General features: G+C 49.0%; 1 pseudogene; it reads left to right on the top strand.

Annotated features, from left to right (window-relative positions):
• Positions 1–8223: 8223 nt before the first annotated feature.
• Positions 8224–8342, top strand: LOC117700704 (5S ribosomal RNA; annotated as a pseudogene).
• The last annotated feature ends 440 nt before the right edge of the window (positions 8343–8782 follow it).

Raw genomic sequence — 8782 nt, forward strand, 5'->3', positions numbered from 1 at the left:
GGCAGGCTCGATGTCCAGTGTCTTCTCTGTGTCTCTAATGTCCCACAGTGAGGATAGCCAAGGGCAGCTGGAGTCCAGGGTAGATGGACATCTGTTCCTTTCCTCTCACTCTGGCCACACCTCTGGGCTGCCCTTCTGCTCCGCCTGACTCTATCTATGCCTCGGCTTCTGTGGTCTGTAAGGAGGTGTCACTGATGGATCTGCATTCTACCACAGAGGGCCGGGGAAGGAGCGAGCAGCATTCTCACCCTGTGTCAGGCATGCTAGCCGTACACCCTGAGTCCATTGAACTTTGTTCTAGGCCTCGTGATTCCAGGGCAGGATCTGTGCCACTGGCATTTACGGGTAGTAGCTAACTTCATCAAGGTCATGTCCCTGATGGCCCACCACCAAAGCCAGGCTGATCTGTCCCCTCCAGGACACATGCCATCTATGTTCCTATAAACAAGGAGAGCTTTCATGATGGGACAGAGCAGTTGATTCTAGAAGCTTCAGATGTGCAAAGTCCCCTGCCCCTCACCTGTGCCTGGAGGAGGCTGTCTACCACACCATTTCCCCACTTCTGCTCAGAGAATCCTAGAGACACAAGTGTGGGAGCCTGCGGCCTCCACCCTTGCAGCAGAGCATGGAGAATGTGCAGGTACCACAGCTACAGGGATGGTCTCAGTGCCATGTGGGTCCCAGGGGTGCCTGACTATGGGGCCTCCAACAGTCTCCTGGCTTCCCAGAGCTCAGCCAATCTCGTTCCTGGGAAGTCTCTTCTTAAGAGCCTCCACCTCAGTCCACATACCTAAATCCCCTGGAATTGATTTGTGGCCTACAAGGGGCCTCCCCACTTAGTCCAACTCAGGATTTATGACCTAGGGCCAGCGCTTGCGGTGAAGGGTGGGTGGAGTGATTCTGTGCAGTGCACTGAAGCCTTGTGGACGAGGAGGCTTTTCTGCACTCCCTCATTACCCTCAGCCCAAGTGTTCCTTTCCCAGACCCCTTACTCTGGGCTAATGCAGAGGAAGATGCTAAGATGACTGAGCGGTCAGAAACCGCAGAGGCCCACCACTTTACTCCACTTTCCTGGAGGGCTTAATTACTAAAGTGGGCTGCAGAGGGGCTGGACAAAGATGGGGACAGCAGGTTTCCTGCAGCTCTCCTGAGCCACTTTCTTTCTGGGGTTTCACAAGAGCGGGACTTCCTCCTAAGTTCTGCAGATTTTTTTCCCTGAAACCCAAGAGCGAAGCCATTCTCCACCACAGGACAGCAGAGAGCCAGGGCTCAGGATCATAACTCCTATTAAGGTGCTGTGTGGCTGTGAGGATTGTTACTCAGCGGGGACCAGCAGCACGTGACTGGGGTGGGGTGGAGTGGAGAAAGGAATACGGGGTGAACAGCGCTGTGCCCTTTCTACTTCCTGCCGCCCAGTAGCTGCAAAACTAACCAAGAAAATAGAGCAAAAGAAAAGCAAAGACAAATTAGAAAGGTGAAGAGCCAGCAAGCCTCAGGGAAGATGAGACCTGCCACTTGCTAGCCACAGGACTTCAGTCCCCGCCCCCGCCCCGCCCCGCCCCGCCCCCTCCACCCCCTCCGCCCCGCCCCGCCCCACCCCACCCCACCCCATCCCGGCCATGTGCAGACCCTACCCGGGCAATGGCATGCATCTGAGCACAAAATGGAGAAGGAGAAGCGGGGATATGCTCAAACACAGAAGCTCAGGTGGCAAAGTTCTTGCTATAAATTCAGGTCTCCAGCACCAGCGTCCAAAGCCAGGCATAAGGTGTGTGTGCTGTGACCTCCAAGCCTGGGGTGGCAGAGGGTATGTGGGTCTTGCTAGGAGATCAGTCTAGATAAATTGACAAGCTTTGGCTTCAGTGAGAGATCGTAGAAAAAGAAGATAAAACAGACAGGCTTCAGATGTTGACCTCTGTCCCTCACACACATGCACAAACATGGTTACACATACACACACAGATACAAACATCTGGCTAATCCCAAGCACTGTCAGTGAGGGCACTGACTGACTGTTGGGGACCTAATGTGTTTAACAGGCTCCTGGCTGATGTGTCTTGTAGGACCCTGGGTGTCTTTCCAAGGTTGTTCACACCAGTTGTAGGATGTCGGAGCTCACCAGACAATCACAATGGGTCTCCTCACAATGACCTCTGACCTTGATGTCTCCCATCAGCAAAGTGTTAGAGGGGATGCCAGGACTGAACTTGGCTTTCACAGTCCCAGGCGAGCCCAGCTGCATCTGGCTGGCTTGGAGCAAAAAGGGAGTGTTCTGCCGAAGGCGAGGAAGGACTGTGAGCCGCCACTGCCTCTTCTATCTTACCCTGCGGTTGCTTCTGCAGCCTTGGCATGGCTTTGTCACATGCCTGCAGGGGCTCTCATTTTCTCAGAGTGCTCTCTCTCTCTCTCCTCCCAGCCCCCCCCCCCCCCGTGTGTGTGTGTGTGTGTGTGTGTGTGTGTGTGTGTGTGTGTGTTATTGTGTGGGGGTGTACATGCACATGTGTATAGAGGCCAGAAGTCACCATTAGGTACTTTCCTCTATCACTTTTCATCTTATTCTTAATTTTTTTACATTTATGTATTCATTTGTGGGTGGGTGGGTAGGTGCATGCATGTGTAGGCCAAAGGATAACTGTGGGAGTCGGTCTCTCTTTCTACCACAGGGGTCCCAGGGATCAAACTCAGGTAGTCGGCAGGCTTGGCAGCAGGCACCTTTACACCCTGAGCCATCTTGCCAGCTATCTACCTATTTTTGAGATGGGACCCTCTAGCAGCAAGGAAGAGAGGCAGGGTAGATCTGGAGAGAGGCCTTCTGATGGGCTGGTCAATGAAGACACGGAGCCAGGAAGCTCTGGCAAACTTCTGGCATTGAACCACAGTGTGCAAAAACATTCTGTTGTAACTTAGCAGGGAGCTGGAGAACTCAGGGACAGTCAGGCACAGTTTACAAAACCAAAACTCCTGGGAAACTGACTGGATGAGTCAGCTGCCAGCTCAGAGTTTCCTGGCAATTCAAGAGGAGACTCACCTACCTGAGCACATGATTTTTTTTTAAAGCCTTTCTAATTAATTATGCTGGAGCATTCATGAAATATGACCAAATCTATCCACATATTCCCGAGCCACTAAACAGCCACCCAGTGCCTGGCCTGCCCCTCCCAGCCCTGGTCCACCTATGTATGCTGCATGAGATTGTATTGTTGGTCAGCCCTGTCAACTGGTCTTTCCCTATATCAGATAGAAACTTCTGTTTAACTCTTCATGGGAGTTCAGGGGATGTGTGTGAGGAAATTCGGTAACGCAGAAAGTTCCCAAAGGGACCCTGGCTTCAAGAGAGCTGAACCAGGGGCTTCAAGTAACATTCTCTAGGTCCCTCATCTTTGTTTGTTTGTTTGTTTGTTTGTTCATTTGTTTGTTTTCTTCCCTGTCTGGCCCAGAAACAGCCTCTCTTCCTCCCCACTAGAGGACCCCTGGGAAGAAGGCATGGAACTGACTGAAGATTTTAAGATTTATTTTAATTCTCTTATGTGTATGTGGGGGGAGGCATTGAATGTGAGTGCAGGTGCCCTAAAAAATACAGATCCCCTGGAGCTAGAGTTACAGGTGGTTGTGAGCTCCTGGACCCAGGTGCTAGGATTCAAAACCAGGTCCTCTGCAAGAGCAGCAAGTGCTCTTAACCACTGAGCCATCTTGCCAGCCTGTTGGTTAAAGATTCTGAACCAAAATGTTCTGATATGAAAAAGGTTTTTTGGGTTTTTGTTTGTTTGTTTGTTTTGTTTTGTTTTACTTAAGAATTTAAGGGCTGGAGGGATGGCTCGTTGGTTAAGAGTACGTACTGTTCATCCAAGGAACCAAGTTTAACTACCAACACACACATCTGGTGGGTCACAATCAGCTCCAGGGAAATCTGACCCTCTGCATTCCTGTGCACACGTTTTCATTCACACACACACACACACACACACACATTCATGCTCACGTAACACACACACTCAATGGAGTGGCTCATACTACTAAAAGGTTCAAATGTAACTGGATGCCAAGAACCTCTGGGCTCAGGGCCTTTAGCCTTCGTCCTGCCTTTGTAGGCCCAGCAAAAAGTGTAAGTGGCCAGTGTGAGGAAGGGTTACCACCCAAGGCCAAGAGCATGTGTGTGATCTTCACACCTCACTGGGCTTTGGGGGTCAGGGATGACTAGTCAATCTATGGTGAAGACCCTGAGGCTCCGAGAGGTTGCCTGAATTCTGTAGTCACTCAACTCCCAAGTGCAGAGTAAGATGGCAGACTCCCCAGCCAGGGTTTGCATCTCCTCACCTTCAACAAGCTGAGATGGCTAAGTACATTAGCTGAGCATCCCTTCACATGGGTGACCGTAATGGCCTTTCCCAGCCCACAGAACCCCCACTCTCTTTGAGGCTCCGCCCCAATTCCCAGACCCATGATGGGGCTGCTAATGCTCTGAGGCATTGAGAAGGGAGCGCCTACCAGAGTGGTGCCAGAAGGAGTGGTCCTTGCCATCATCCTCAAAAGCCCTCAGCCTCAAGGGGACCTGGGTGGAGAAAGAGAGAGCCATCCCTGCTAGGTTCATTAGCCTTCAGCTAAGCTCCCGTGGACCCAGGTCTCCAGACGGTGGACAGGCATCCTTCTGGCATTTATATCTGGGGCTCCTTCTCACACTTCTCAAAGGAAGCCAAGGTCCTTGAGGAGGGGGTTCCCCAAATCAAGGCTTCTATGGGGCTGGGAGCAGTGGAGACAGACAGGAGCATCCTTGTTTAGTGGAAGAGACACTGAGCCTGGAACTGCAGACGCAGCTGAGGGGCCCAGGTCCCACAGAGCAGCTGTAGACACAGCCAAGAGGGATCAACACCTTTGCAGAAGGACAGATTGACACACCTGGGAGCAGGTGAGAGGCTTGGTTTTTTTTTTTTTTTTTTTTTTTTTTTTTTTTTTTTTTTTTTTTTTTTTTTTTTTAACAGTCTGGGTGAAGATAAAAGGGTATAGCACATTCAAGACCTGCCTGGCTCTGCAGGAGCAGGCACCATGACCTAAGCAGGCATCTCCTCCCCCAGTGGGAATTTTAAAACTAGCTCATGAGTGGGTAAAGCAGTGGTTCTCGGCCTTCCTAACGCTGTGACCCTTTAATTCAGTTCCTCATGTTGTGGTGACCCCCCAACCATAAAGTTATTTTTGTTGCTACTTTATAACTGAAAATTTGCTACTGTTATGAATTATAATGTAAATAAATATCTGATATGCAACCCCCAAAGGGGCCGAGACCCACAGGTTGAGAATGGTGTAAAATGAGGCTGAGCCTGGCAGGTCAGAGAGGTAACTGCAGACTAAGGCCAAGGGCAGGAAGAGCAAGGCACCAGGCTAAGGAAGAGACAGACATGGAAGTCCATGAAGCTTGGCCTGACAACTGGAATTCTTGAGGTAGAAAGAGAAAGAACAGACTTCAACATGTTTTCCTCTAACCTCTGCGTAAGGGTATCCATGGCACCTCATCCTGAGGCTGCAGTAGCAGTTACCTGTCTCGCTTTAGAGATGTTTCAAGTGCAAAGAGAAATGGACAGCAGGACACTGGGAACAAGGTTCACGTGATTGTTACAGAATGGGATGCTAAAGCTGACAGCCAGTCTGGCATTTTAGCTCCTCATTGACAAAGAATAGTAGAAGGCAGAGCTAGCTTAGCATGTTCTCAGTCCCCCACCCCTGCATCCAAACACACACATGCACGCACACACACACACACACACACACACACACACACACGCACGGGGGGGGGGAGGGAGAGCGAGAGGGAGAGAGAGGAGAGAGAGAATTACATCATAATGAACTATTAATTCAGTCTCACTTTTGGACCATAAGGCTATGAATGGAGAAAATACTGTTGTTTGTTTTGAGATAGCCCAGGCTGGACTCAAACTCTCAATGTAGCAGAGGATGATCTTGAACTTCTGACCTTCTGGACCCCATCTTCTAAGTGCTAAGATGCCAGCTGTGGACCGCTATGCCTGGGTTTTATAAGGCTGGGATGGTACCCAAGGCTTTGAGCAAGCCAGGCAAGCACGCTATCTGAGGAGCTACGTGCCTCGCCTGTTTTCTTTCTTTTTATTTTCCTTTCTTCCTCTTTTTCTCTCCACTTTCCTTTCCTTCTCTTTGGTTTTTTGTTTTATTTTATTTTATTTCGTTTTTTTCTTTGAGACAAGGTCTGGCTATGTGACCTAGGCTTGGAACTCTATATGGAGCCCATGGCTAGTCTCAAACTAGTGATCCTCCTGCCTCAGCCTTGCAAGTTTTAGGACTCCAAGCATGTACCACCATGCCAAGTATGGATCAACCCTAGAGCTTTCTGCATGCTGGCAATTGCGCTGCCAGCTAATCATGCCCCCAGCCCAAGAAATATATGCCTTCAACATATATTTATTTGTTTGTTTATTATGGTCTATGAAAATACTTTTAAAATCAGAAAATAGTTTCAGGAAAGCTTCACCCATCATTCCTCAGTAATAGTTGCCTGAAGAAGATAGGGACAAAGCCAACACCAGTGGACATGGGAAGGGAAAATCCCATGGCCCACCTCTAGGCTAAGACCTACAGGCATCTAAGGGATGCTGGGAGCAAGAAGAGCAGGCTCCCCTGGGAGGAGCCCACTAATGGGCTACCTGATACCAAGTGTTTAGGTCCCAAGTCACTTACATGCAAGCAACACCAAACAGAGAGAGAGAGAGAGAGAGAGAGAGAGAGAGAGAGAGAGAGAGAGAGAGAGAATATGAATGAGAATAACAACTACAGAAGAGGGCCGGGGGGGAAAAAAACAGAAATATTTATTTTAAGCTCAATAGCTGGGGAACGGAAACACATGAACAGACACTGCACTCATTTCTGAGGAAAAGCTCTGTGCTGTCAGAGCCAAGGGACAGGGCTGAAGGGAATACCCCAGGGACATGGGTGACACTTTCAAGGCACAAGCAGTATCCTATTCCCCCTTGCCTGGAGTATTTCCCTGGAGGTATGTTCACCCTCTGCTAGAGAGCGGGGCAGCTCACCTATGTCAGGATGGTTCTTGGCTCTTCTAGGGAACAGAGAGCAAGCTTCAGGTTCAAAATTCTTAGGGGAACCTTGAAGTTAACATAAAGGTCCCCCAAAGGCTAAGTGATGCAGGGTTCCAAAAGAACCCAACAGGTACTTAGCAATAAAGTTCTGAGTGTTCCTCATATACTGAGCACAGGTCCTGGCTGTGACCTAGGAAGGGAAGGCCATTGAGGGTGGCTCTACCGGCTCTCAAGTCCTCACTGTGCCTGATACTGAGTTCAATGGTGAGAGCACACTCTCCTCTCCCAAGTTCAGGGTTAACTGCCAGCAGCACAGCTGTGTGGCCAAGGCAAACGTGGCATTCTGCTTTTGACAACATGTGCACTATGCGGTTGCTGTAACAGTGACCACAGACCAAACGGCTTCAAACAAAAAGTCTGAAGGCTGGGCCAGTGGGAGGGCTCCAGGGCTAAAGGCACTTGCTGCAAAGCCTGATAACTTGAGTTTAACTCTAGAATTTACATGGTCGAAAGAGAGAGCAAACTTCAACACATTGTCCAGAGGACCTTCACATAACTGCTGAGGCATGTGCATGTGAGTACTTGCATGCACACACACACACAAACACACACACACGCATGCACATACATGCATGCACACACATACACACACATACACACTTACACACACATATGCATGCTCAAGCACTTAAAACAAACTAACAAATAAATAACTGAAATAAAAACAAGAAATTTAGGTTTATCCTCAGCTACACAGGGATTTTGAGGCTAGCCTGGGCTAAATGAGACCCTACCTCAGAAGCAAAACAAAAACTGTTTTGGTCCAGGTTCAGATACAGGTTCCCCTCTCTCCAAAGCACCTTTCTTTCCTTGGTCACATTTTGGCTTCCTTTCCATCTTCTTTGATAAGACCGTACTAGGAAAGGGTAGGGAATTCCTCCCCATCTGGTGTCCCAACCTCCAACATTGTGGAAGGAGAGAACCATCCCCAGGAAGTAGTCTGCTGACCCCTGAAGACAGGTGCCCCACCCCCACCCCAAGAAGAAAACAACTGAATGTAAGAGAAAGAGATGTTTTATTAAGAGTTCTTGAAAAACAAACCCTGACAAAATAATAAAGAAAACAAGCAAATAAAAATGACAGAAAATTGTAGTTTTAAAAAATTATGGTCTACAGCCATACCACCCTGAATGTGCCCAATCTCGTCTGATCTCAGAAGCTAGGCAGGGTCTGGCCTGGTTAGTACTTAGATGGAAGACCACCTGGGAATACCGGGTGCTGAAGGCTTTTGCTGGGCAGTGGTGGCGCACGCCGTTAATCCCAGCACTTGGGAGGCAGAGGCAGGCAGATTTCTAAGTTCGAGGCCAGCCTGGTCTACAGAGTGAGTTCCAGGACAGCCAGGGCTACACAGAGAAACCCTGTCTCAAAAAAACAAAAAACAAAAAACAAAAACAAAATGAAGAGAGGGTCTGGAGAGATGGCTCAGTGGTTAAGAGCACTGACTGTTTTTCTAGAGGTCCTGAGTTCAATACCCAGCAACCACATGGTGGCTCACAACCATCTGTGATGGGATCTGACGTCCTCTTCTGGCATGTCTGAAGACAGCTACAGTGTAGTCCTATGCATTAAATAAGTAAGAAAATAAATATTTTTTTAAAAATATATGAAAATCAGGAAGTGGTGGTACATGCTTTTGATCATAGCACTCAGGAGGCAGAGATAGAACA

The sequence above is a fragment of the Arvicanthis niloticus genome, chromosome 1 (assembly GCF_011762505.2).
Source record: "Arvicanthis niloticus isolate mArvNil1 chromosome 1, mArvNil1.pat.X, whole genome shotgun sequence".
In the NCBI taxonomy this organism is placed as follows: domain Eukaryota; kingdom Metazoa; phylum Chordata; class Mammalia; order Rodentia; family Muridae; genus Arvicanthis; species Arvicanthis niloticus.